This window comes from Grus americana, chromosome 10 (assembly GCF_028858705.1).
Source record: "Grus americana isolate bGruAme1 chromosome 10, bGruAme1.mat, whole genome shotgun sequence".
Taxonomy (NCBI): Eukaryota; Metazoa; Chordata; class Aves; order Gruiformes; family Gruidae; genus Grus; species Grus americana.
In genome coordinates this window covers 6,848,663-6,861,216 of record NC_072861.1, presented here as the reverse complement: position 1 = coordinate 6,861,216, position 12,554 = coordinate 6,848,663, and the positions used below count along the sequence as shown (strand labels likewise).

The 12,554-nt window shown below is 38.9% G+C and overlaps 1 protein-coding gene across 8 annotated transcripts in view; it reads right to left on the bottom strand.

Moving 5' to 3' along the window:
- Nucleotides 1-12,554, bottom strand: part of OTUD7A (OTU deubiquitinase 7A) — a 146,513-nt gene that overhangs the window by 94,640 nt on the left and 39,319 nt on the right. For 7 of the 8 annotated variants that reach the window (XM_054837210.1, XM_054837208.1, XM_054837207.1 and 4 more), the window contains exons 2-3: nucleotides 4,725-4,797; nucleotides 4,015-4,120 (exon numbers count right to left, since the gene is read on the bottom strand). The gene's annotated coding sequence lies outside the window, so the exon portion shown is untranslated. Of the gene's footprint in view, nucleotides 1-4,014; nucleotides 4,121-4,678; nucleotides 4,798-12,554 lie in introns of all 8 variants that reach the window. The other variant, XM_054837211.1, reaches the window with a different exon arrangement.

Here is a 12,554-nt window from a genome sequence, read left to right as displayed (position 1 = left end):
TGTTACGACTCCTGAGAATGAAGTTTAGAAATTTTTTTGGTTAAATTAGGCACCAAATGTGGAAAGATTAGAGTCTAACTTGTCTTATGTAGGCACTGCTCATCTCTGTTTGAACACTGTTGTTAGCAAGAGACTGGAATTGGCTGTAGTCACTGCCCCAAATAAAATAATCACTTTTAAAAGATTAAAGAAGCCATTAACGTGGATTGACTTTGCCCCAGCATAACAGAGCAATGCAATCTGTTCAGTGCTGGTGATCTGACAAGGACAAATAAAATTAGGCTGACACCCGAGTTGCGAAAGACAGGGACTCACGGATGCTGAGTGCAGTATCCAAACTCACAAGGACTTTTGAAGTGACAATGGCTCCAGAGGAAACATTCTGTATGCAACACTTGGATACAGCTTTTTCTCCATAATTGAACTGGATACTTACAAAATTCTCAGAAAGAATCCTAAAGGTTTTACTAATATAATTCTTAATCCTCACCAGCTTAAATAAAAAACAGTTCTCTCAGAGGATGGTGGAGTTCCAAAAAAAAATTTGTGTATCAGCTATAGAGAGAACTGATGAGCTCAGCAATAACACAGGAGCCTTAAGATAGTTGGGTACATCAAGTCCCACTTCTGAAAGGGAGAGACAGACAAAGAATCAATATTCAAGAAGAGACCTTTGGTAGTCAGAGACAAAAAAAACCCCAGGATCTGAACACAATTCAGGCTTGAAAGTAGGAAAGAAAGATTTGTGAATTCTAACTTTGCTGCTTTGCTTGACTTCATCCACAGACAATGTAGTCTGTTTACATGTATTTGGGATAAAGGTTTGCTTGTAAGCATACATTTTTGTCATCTCTCTTTCTAGACTGTATGAAAATTGTATTACTTAGAATCTGTGTGGACAGAAAAAACACTCTTCAGTATGGAACTATTACCCAAGTCTATATTTATCTTCCTACTCCATCCCCTGAAATATTGAAGAAAATTGTCTCATGATACATTTTCACGTAATCCTGAATAACAAAAAAATAAACATAGAAATAATCCAATAGAAAGGTTTATTTTTATGTATCACTGCAAGTGGCTAGGTTTGTATCTTTTTATTATCCAATAATGAAAAGGCCCTTCTGTAAAGCAAACTGCAAAACAGACGCTATGAATTTAACCGTGAGAAACACTGCTGAATTCCCTGACATCTGTAAGGGCTGAAGTTTCAATACTGACTGATGTAGAACAAACAGTTATTAAAACTCTCAACAAGGTACAGTGTGAATCAAGACACCTAAAAGAAATTTATGTACTTTAAAGCTCAGTTTCCTAGTAAGAGAGAGCTTTAAGTTCTGTCTGATCTTCCAAATCCCATCCAACACTGGAGTGAGCTAAAACCCTCCTCTCCTCATACTTGCACTTTCTACTAACAATCTATATCTGACAACACAAACTATTTATGCAAAAATCTGGATAGCACTTATTAAAGCCATTCTGAAGTGCATTAACACCCAGCCACACCACGATCACAGTCAGACAGACCATCACAAATCCATAGACTCTTGAAGGAAGCTCTGCAGACTGGCCTTATAACCAGCTGGTCATCAGAGATACCAGGGTAACAAGTGTTATTCCTCTGAGTGGCTTCATAACACTTGCCTCCTACCATGCTGTGAATTTCAACAAAAATTGAACTGCCTACCTTTTCGTATATTTGGCACTCCCCCTCTTCTGCTCAACCATGTGTTTCCTTGTTTTCAAAACTGCATCACATTCCCATAATATTCCGAGCAGCTTTCTGGATTCTCATCGCAACTAATCAATTTATGAATAAAAACATTTAGATATGTTTTAAAATTGTTTCTCCTTCTTACACTCCAGGCCCAATTCTGTTTCTAAACCACCTCATGTATTTCATAACTTTGATCTAAGTGCTTACACTAGAGCAGGAGGCATGCTTGAGTCCACTTCATATTAAATAAGGCTCTCCTCATTGCTCCAGCTCAAGGAATACATGATTAAAAATATAGTCATTGTTTATATGAACACCTTTTATGAAGTTGATATAGCTTGCAAATACTGGATAGATTTGGTTTTGCAACGGATCCAATACAATTAGTAGGTCATAAGTACTGATTCATCTTACAACATGCTATAGGCTACTAGAGAGAAAGTTGACATGTTTCATGGAAGTTGGTCATGATAAAGTTATCAAATTTCACACTGATAAAAGGTAAGAAGGATTTCCCCTGCAGTTCCAGGAATCATTCCCAGAATTTACAATAATAAAAGAAGGTATATTATTTGGTTTTGTTTAATTCTGAGTTAACTCAAAATTGCCATATTTGTAGATGCACAAGTGCTTGGGCCTATCTCTCCGTGCAATATGCGGGAAGCCTCTGCCCAAAAGTTTGACATGGTGCAATCCTTACAAGGCACTGAAAGGATATGTGTGACAACTGGGATAACTTAGAAGCGGAAGTCTAGGAAAACCTGAAGAAATGAAAGTAACAAAGAAGGGAAGTCACAAGAGAGAGAGAGAGAGAATTATTGTCATGAGAAGTGGGGACAAAGGCAATGCACCTATAGCAAACTATAAGCTTCATTAGTCCCCATTGCTGTTGAAAAAATTGTTTACAGTGAATGTCAAACCCAAGTTAAGCTTCAAAGTTAGAAACAAATTAAATCCATTAAATGAAAAGACATAAAGGCAGATACATTTTCCATGCTGCAGTGCTACGGACTGTTAGAAGTTCTGTGTGGGATCCTTCACAGTGAACAATGACAGGAAACATACATTGGCAGTAATGGACATTTGATCTCTACTAGATATTTTGTTATCCTGACATCCTTAAGCATTGAACTTTCATTTTATGATCAAAAAATTATTAGGATTCATAGCAGTGAAAAACACAAAGATCCAGCCTCCAACACTTGGGGGGAGGAGAGGAATCTCACAATAGCGTTACTGCTGCTCTTTATGAAAATGCTATAGAACATTTCAGGCATGTCAAAACAACAACACATAAAAACCGAAAAGTTAGATCCAAAGTCACAAACATGCACAGAAGTCTTCTCTATCAATATGAGGATATTATAACACATTGTTCATTTTAGCAAAAAAAGTAGACAGATTTCAAATTTGAACAGTGCATGGCCTCGAGGCCATGGATCCCCCCAGTGGTATGCACAGCCAAAGGTGCTAGAAGAATATTCTGGCCGTAACTCCCTGTAGGTCAAATTTAGTAAACGCAAGAACGCAGAATTTTCATTCAGTTCTCTTGTGCGTAAGCATTATAATAAAGTCTTTCATTATATCCTCAGTCTGGTATTTTCATTCAAGATGAACATTTTGCAGAATTGACAGGGCTCACTTAATCAGCATTTTTTTTTTTTTTTTTTTCAAACGTTCAGTTGAACACGACCATGCAAGTGGGGCCCCAGGAATTTGACTTACTGTAACCTTTTGAACGGAGGTTCAGGATTTTTTTCTTTCCTTCCATGCTCATCTGTTCAGTACATACATGTCTCACAAAGCGTTAATGAGCTTAGTTAAGAATGTGCCTGTAAGGTGTGCAATTACTATACTATTTTAAAAGTGGAGCCAAGGAAGACAGATCAGTTTAAAAAGCATTATTAATTTTGAGTCTGTGCACTTTATTACAATTTTAGAGGGTATTTAGCAACTCAAAATTAAAAATCTAGTTCCCGTGTACTTAATTTTCAGCATAACATTCAAGACAGACCCTGTGGTGTCAAATCAAGAATACAGACCACATTTTCGCATAGTTTTCTCGTTGTACATGGGAGGAAGTACAACTCCTTCAAGCAGTTCTGTAGACCTAACACTGCAGGGGAGGAAAAAGCAGTAGGGAAGAACTTCTCAATCCAGAGCAGCTGCCAGGAAAGTGTTATGCGTAACATACTTCCAGAGAAGGGGAAACATTTATGTGAAAAGTTTGGTTTAAACAATGTATTTAACATCACTGAGAAGTCCGGTAGCAGAAGCAGGGACAAAATCCAACTCACCATGGTAGGTTCTACTTTTAAAAATCTCCCTTCTCTCCTGCATGCCCTATCTCATTTTGGTGAAGCAAATGAGGCTGGCATCCACACCAGTAAACCCACTTTCTCCCTAGAAAAAGGACAGAGAAGTCAGCAAGTAAATAGCAATTTACAGCAGCTGATAATCAGCTAAACACCACTTATTTAGCAAATGTATTGTTCAGTTCACTGTCCTTACCAAGGTTATTACTATGGGGATCTTCCATTTAAGTCTCACTATGGGTTGCATCATGTTATTACAGAATGAGCTGTTAAGAAATGTAAAAGCAAAGAACTAAGCCCAAAACAGAGCTTCTGCAGTGACAGATCAACTGCTGCAGCGGTTTAACATGGCAATGATATGTACGGTTTTAGGAACTTGTTTAGCATTTAAGCTTTAGGAAGCACAGATAAAGATTCATTTAATGAGTAACACTGTATCATCCATCAGCTCTGTGTTGCCACAGGCAATAGGCATGCTGTTAGCTTGTTAATAATTTTAGTTGGTTTCTTTGGTTGGCTACACTTAATTGCTGTCAACTAGAAAACAAATTAAAATCTTGTTTTCTTTGCAAGGCCCTTATGCTCAGCATTTCAAAACAAGTAAGTGACAGATGTTTATTTGGGGGGTTTGTTCATAGCTACTTACAGGAATGAGGTAGGTAGGCCCCTGTTTCTGTTTCTAATATGTTTACCTATTTAGGAAGGCAGGAGGCAACTGTCCAGCTGATTTTACTTCTGATTTTGAAGTTCTGCAGTATCATGTGTCTGTGAGAACGGAGAGAAGACGAGAACATGTTTTACTGTTTTACTCCAAAAGTGACACTGTGAAGTACTGTTCTGCATCCATTTTTCATTCCCACTACACACCCTGACCCTGGAATTCTAATCTACAGCACTATTATGGAGAAAGAATTTCTTCCTTTCTTCCAGCTTTGACCATTCCCAAGATTGTTACAAGCACTTTAGTACCTCACTGGTGAGATCACAATAGCTTTTCCATCAAGAATTTCAGCCAGAGCTCAATCCAATTCAGATTAAACAAAGAAACATTGATTATCAAACAGAGAAACAGAAAGGAAGCTTTCTGGAGGGAAACACTGTCTGACCACCGGCACACATTAACCTAGACACAAGGATTCTAAAAGGTAACTTGATAAACCCAAATGGTATGCCTCAAGATTGAGATTGCTTTGCCATTCCAGAGATATGTACACCAGATGACCCCTTCTTAGGAATGCAGCCCCCTTACTGTTTGGTTCAGAGAAACAAAGGCAATATACCACAAAATCCAGTTTAGAGGGTTGGGTTTCCACCAGTTTGTCTGTACATTCCATGTCAATGACAGAACTGAGTAAATTATTCCAGCTGATGCAGTATATTTAGTCCCTTTCTACTCATGAAACATTCATCTGCAAATTGAGATTTACGGATTTTATTCAAAAAAGTCATATGATTTAAAAATAACAAACAAAACCAACAACAAAACATTGCAGATTGATCTAAAAGAATCCTCAATATTAATTAAATTAACCACGAAGCATAAGCCTGAATGTTTTAAAGAGTTATATGATAGCGTTTTGCTTCCTGACTGGATACGTGAGCATGCTGTAGTTTATCTAGCTTTTTTATGTGGTTTATCTGTTAAGAGAGCAAAAATGATCAGCACATACTCTTCTTTTAAAGCCTGTTTAGCAATACTCTGCCCAAACACCATTCTTTCTGACCCTGACTAAAGTCTGCTTCTCTATTAGTCTAAGTACCTTTAATAGAGGTCTTAAAACGTTTTATCTTGTAAAGTTTTTATCATTACCATTCTCACATTTGCTTTCTCCCAAATCTTTGAATTTTTTGTTCCTCCTAGTTACAAGATATTACACTTGCCTCTCTGTATACAATTTGCTTTTTCTTAACAAATGCATATATATATATTTATATTTACTTGTATATTTATGTAAGCAAATCCACATATTCGTTAAATATATTTGTTTTATAAAAAGACAGAATAACAAACACTCTTTTCTATTTTCCTTTTCCACTCTCTCAGCTCTATTTTTCCTAGTATATCTTGTCACACAGATTTATTTCAATATAACAAACCTTCACTGGTCATTTTTAAAGCCATAAGACACTGCCTGCTTTTCAGGTTCAGCTGAATTTTTAGCTGGCTAACTTGTGTCAGCCACCTAGAACACTAAGTTCACTATTCTGTGAAACTCCATCGAAACAGGAAAACAGCTATGGTAACCTGACCGTTAAGAACTAAATATCCTCCATTTTCATACACAGGGTATCTGGAAGTGGTGGTGGTCAAAAATTAACACATTTAAGGTGTGGAAAACAAACATGCAACTCCATGCAGTCGGGAACTCACATGCACATTTTTACAAATATCCACTGAAGTCCATAGGCAAAAGTGTACTTACACTTTTGACTAAAGCTATCACACCTTTGATCCCTAACATTATAAGAAACAATCCAAAATGCCAAATTAAGACAGGTTTTTAAGAGATTGTCCAGATACTTTTTTCATTCTTGCCAAGGTCTTTATTTCAGACTTCTAGATTGAAACATTACTCAAATTTCACTTTCACTGAAGTTTTATATTGTTATGCGTAGATTGTACAAGTACACATAATTACGCTAAATTTCTCATAGCTGAAGAATGGTGCTCAAGATCTTTGAGTTCATCTGATTCCTTTCCACCAGCAACATTTCATTCACAACACACATTACAGTCACACACACACAAATCATTCAGAACAAGTGGTGCGTCAGTAATGCTGTTGGTGGAAACAAAAAGAAAGCCCAAGCCTGTTGCGCTGTTCTGATGCCCTCATATCCTGCTGAACCGCTTGACGCTCACAAAACTCAATTAACACTTCTAGAAACAGCACACATGGAAGAACTACTCAGAGTATCACTGTCCATCAAAGTGCCTATTTGTTTCTCTGAAGTGCCATTAAAACCAGCTGTTTTAATTGGAGAAGTACAAAAATAGCCAGAATGAAGCTCGCTCTAGGTAGCAAAAATGTGAAGTAAAAAAAGCAGTACATAAGACACTGCAGAGAAAAGTCTCTCCTGGCTACTCTGCCTCCTGCTAAAACCATCCCTGGACACTTGCATGCATCCATTGGATAATAAAAGAGAGGTTAGGAGAATGAGAGGAAGTATATTGGTCTCAATGGTATGAAATTCAAGCAACAGTGCAAGCAATGGACAAGGAGACACAAAACTTGTCTTTCAATGCAGAGGCCACAGCAAAAGCCATAGCTATTCTATGATTGTGAACTACAGATTTAAATGAAATCGTAGTTGCCAATACAAGCAATTAATTTAAGAATCCAATTCTATATTCAGTTATTTGATGAGTCTGTCAAAATGATTCATACATAACAAAAGAAAAATAAATGACACTAGATTCAAACTGCAACAATCACAAGAAAGTTTTTATGGAAAGAACATTAAACATTTCCAGTAAATTCCTATAAAGGTAATTAATGCTTTCAAAATTCAACCTGTGTCTTGTTTGTGGCATAACCAAAATATGACAATCTCTCACTAATGATTCGTGAAGATGTTGTAGTAATACCTTGACATGATTATACTCTAATAAGTACTCTATGTTCTCACATTTATGTGATACATATTATCAATGTATTTATTATATTATTGTTTAAGCTCAGATTTATAATTCTATCTCTGAAAATAAAATACAGACACTTCCAGTCATGCAGGTGATAATTACATGTGTTTTTTCATTAGCCCAAAGAAACATACATACTGAAGACTTCCAACTTCAAAATGCCAACAAGCACCTTTGTGAACAATTTTATTCCCATCAGTTCCATCCTGCAAAGCTGTCACAGGACAGTACAGGTATACTGAAGTGCCCATGTTTGAGGGTTATGGCAGACCTCAGGTTTCATCATGATCAGGTACTAAAGTAGTTTTTGCAAAAGCTACTGTATTTGAACACTGACAGAAACAGCATCACCAAGATCTTGGAAAGTTTTCTGTACATTCCCTTTAGCTGTCAGTAGCATGTGTCACTTTGATGCAGCAGTCTTTTTGTCCAGAGCTCTAATTTAAGACATGATGAACATCCTGGTTATGTTTATCACTACTGACTTTTAGCATCTGAGTAATAGCATGAAGTCATGGAAAACACAGTAATTGTTTGACTGGTCAGAAGCGAAAGACACCTTTTTACAATGGAAAATTCTCTTTTTAATTAAAGACTTTATATATAACACATACTTTATCACATAAAGCAGAGACACTTTTCCAGGCCCGTGCTAGAAAGCTACCAAATCTAAACTCTCAAGTTCATCAATTATCTACATCTTCTGAAATAAAATAGCTAAAATCTGATTTGAGCAAACAATCAATGTTATCCCCAATCTCCACATCATCTGCTTTATGCTACTTTCCCAGCAAAACTAGTCTGTACTGATTCAAAGATGATGCTAAAACATAGTAGCTTTAAAAGGGGGATTCCTCTTCCTTCTCCACGGCACTGGTTTGGGCCATTTTGGTGCCATTTGCTCCTTTTCATTTGCTCTGATATTTGTCTAAGTGGTCTGTGGGCCACTTTCACTCAGCCGACAAAAAAAACCTCTGCTACTTTTTTGGCAGGGTTTTTTTTTTTTTTTTTTTTGGTCTGGAAGAAACACCATAGCCAGCACAAAGTACACAACATGAAGCAAGTGGGGTAAAGAATCTCTTTTCTTCAGTGCCAGTGACCTTTCAGATTAGCTCTCCTCTTTTATAGATCCACAGCTGCAGTGTCGTGCCATTGAGCTAGTTACAGGTCAGCCCACTGTGATTGTATGGGGGCGGAACTGAAGTCTGCTCCACAGCGCTGGTGCCCTGCTGGCCCTGGGGAGCAGACAGGTACCTTCGAACGTGGGGACAGCTGGAAAACCAGGCTTCACCTTCAATAGTAATAAAGTAAGCTGGGCTGGAGCTCAGGTCTGAGGGCTCTGGCTGCATGCCCTACACAGTTCATGTACCAAAGACATTGCTAAGAAACACGCAGACGTGTATTTGGAAATCTCACAAATAAAAATATGTGGAAATAGCACCAATCCTACCTGACCTAGAAAACTGGGGCAACAGAAGTGGATTGGAATGTCTTCCTTTTCTTCAACAGCCAAGGAATATTTTACCAAGACTGAGAAAGACTAAATTATTTGACTGTCTGGTTACACATCATTAAATTAATCTGACTGTTCTGTGCTATCACAAATGCAGCCAGCTACTCTCGTCAGGTCTCTGTAAGCAGGACTGAGAAATACAAGATCATAAAACTTGTTTTTATCTCCACAGTACTATGAACACCCACACTTTACTGTACATGTTCATTTTTTAAAACACTATCAAATAAGTAGCTCTTTTTTTTTCCTAGCCATTGAAAGCTCAAAATTCTCAATTAAATGGATTCTAGAAAGTTATACCTTTTACTAATCTAAAAGTATGTCCTTCATTCATTCCTAGGTGGTAGAAGATGAATGACTTTTATTTGAAATGGGTCATCTTAATTTCTGATAATTATAATTAACTTATCTGCAGTAAATTTCTGAGAAAAAGCTATTTCTAAATTTTATACACATGCCAAAACCCCACAACAGTAACTGAACAAAGCTACATGATGAACTTTCTCCGAAAGCTATCAGCAAAGTAATTTACAGGCACACAAACACTTCAGTGGTGGACAACATTAGGAAAACCTGTCGCTAGAGCACTGTACAAACTTTAGCAAATAAATGGAGTGCGTTGTAATTGCAAACTGAGCTACCCTCTTCTAAAAGAATACAAAATGCAAGCAATTCAAGTTACTCTTATGCACTCTACGCCAACCACCCAGTTTGCTGACTTTGCAGGAAAAACATAGCCATAGCTTTACCCTTCATGACTTCTATACAACACTTCATCAACTTCAAAGGGACAGCTTCACCTTTACAAATAATAAATGCCATTTCACTTTTAAAAGAATCACACTTTATTAGCTATAAAACATACCTCTAGATACAAAACCTGACAAGCCCCAAAGCCCACTAATGAAGAGTCGTACTATAACATATTTCAAAGTATCTGATCAGGTGAGATAGGATGTTTCCGGTCACTACTGGATGAGAAAACATAATGCAGATCTAGAGCATGCAGCACATACTGATGCCTAAAGACTCACAGCATAAAGCACAGTCTCCTATTGATTTTAGCTTCATCACATGAGACCTATTTTCCTTTAAATCCTTGTTCACCAAATAAAGCCATTTTCCAGTTTCCAGTCTCTCAACAATGCAAAAAAGAAAAAAATTGACTTGGAGGTTAGTGTGAGCTTCCTGTAAAACTGGGAACCTGCTACTGCTTTATATAATCACGGAAGCATTGCTTCTCCTCAATCAGCTTCTTAGAACTGAGGACTGAGAGAGAAGAAAGGCGGACTACGGCCTGCCTCAATCAACACAGTATAGCTGAGCCATGGTAATTTCAACGCACTGCATTCAGAGAGCTACTTGGTTTGCCGCCCATCTGTGCTTCTTACCGGCAGCTTCTCAAGGGTGAGGGGTGGGTGGGAAAAAGAATGGAGAGCGTCAAAGACACCGAAACATGCAAAAGTCTGTGCTTTGCTAAGTGATTACTTCTGCATCGTGAAATGCCAACAGAGCAAATCTGACCTCTGTACAAGAGAAGAGCATTAAGAAAAAACAAAAATTACTATGGGAAATTCTCCATATGATTTAATGAGGTGGGGGGAGGGAGAATATATTTGAGCCATAGACAATAACTCCTCTATCATTCAAAATATGTATCTACAACTCGGATGTCAATAAAGGTTTTCCAAAAAATAATTACTCAAAATCTCTTGTTAGAAGAAGACAAAAAAGAATTAAACCATCTTTCTTCTTTTTCAGAGATGCTGTAAGTGGAAAACATGATGATTATACGATGAGCTGTCGCTCAGCTACAACCCACTCATTTCTATTACCGCTCACTACAGCTGCTTTAACATTCAGTCAGCTCAGTTACCTTTTATATTCATTACATGCAGAAATTCTCAAGTGTCCCTTATCATACAGGGCAATCCTTGCCCTCAGAGTCCAAACTGATTTGATCTCTTCTTGCTTTATTGGAATTTAGGACTGAATTGTGAAAGAGAGCAGGAACCTTGTTTCCATATCATTTGAATTCCTGCACCACACACATTTTTCTCTGCCCTTCCTTTTGCTCTCTAGAAGACTGAGGTTATACGGTACAGTGCACCATTTGTATATCAAAAGGAACAGCACTTGACACAAAAATGAAAAGCAGCCACTTTTCTGGTTTCAGTGCCTAAAAGCTTAAGTCATGAAAAGAATTTCCCTCCTCTGAATCTGTAACTCCAAATTCAGGTGTAACTTAGTTCATCATGACTGGTTCAGATAAGCATCTTAAAAATAAAGAAGCTATCCCACTGCCACTGTTACCTGATACTTATTTGCCTAAGACAGAATTAATTTTCTTTCCAGACCCTTCCCTTCCGGAGACTCCACTGTTCCTGAAAGAACATAATTAAGAAAAACATGCAAAAAAGTTCAAAGGTCATAAAGAAACAATTCTTATTTATCTCAAGTTATATACAATTTGTCTGAATGACTGTGGTGGGTTGACCCTGGCTGGGGGCCAGGTGCCCACCAGAGCTGCTCTATCACTCCCCTCGTTCACCAGACAGGGGAGAAAAAGTACAACGAAAAGCTTGTGGGTCGAGATAAGGACAGGGAGAGATCACTCACTAATTATCGTCACGAGCAAAACAGACCGAACTTAGAGAGCAAATTCATCTAATTTATTACTAGGCAAACCAGAGTAGAGGAATGAGAAATAAAATCAAATCTTAAAACACCTCCCCCCACCCCTCCCACCTTCCTGGGCTCAACTTCACTCCTGGCTTCAACCTCCTCCCCGCCCCCAGCGGCACAGGGGGACAGGGAATGGGGGTTACGGTCAGTTGATCACACGTTGTTTCTGCCGCTTCTTCATCCTCAGGGGAGGACTCCTCTCATCGTACCCCTTCTCCAACATGGAGTCCCTCTCACGGGAGACAGTCCTTCACGAACTTCTCCAACGTGAGTCCCTCCCACGGGGTGCAGACCTTCAGGAGCAAACTGCTCCAGTGTGGGGTCCCCCACAAGGTCACAAGTCCTGCCAGCAAACCTGCCCTGGCGTGGGCTCCTCTCTCCACGGGTCCACAGGTCCGGCCAGGAGCTTGCTCCAGCGTGGGCTTCCCACAGGGCCACAGCCTCCTTCGGGTGCCTCCACCTGCTCCAGCGTGGGGTCCTCCACGGGCTGCAGGTGGAATCTCTACACCCCCTCATCCTTCCTCCATGGGCTGCAGGGGGACAGCCTGCTTCACCATGGCCTTCACCACGGGCTGCAGGGGGATCTCTGCTCCGGCGCCTGGAGCACCTCCTCCCCCTCCATCTGCACTGACCTTGGTGTCTGCAGAGTTTCTTACATCTTCTCACTCCTCTCTCTGGCTG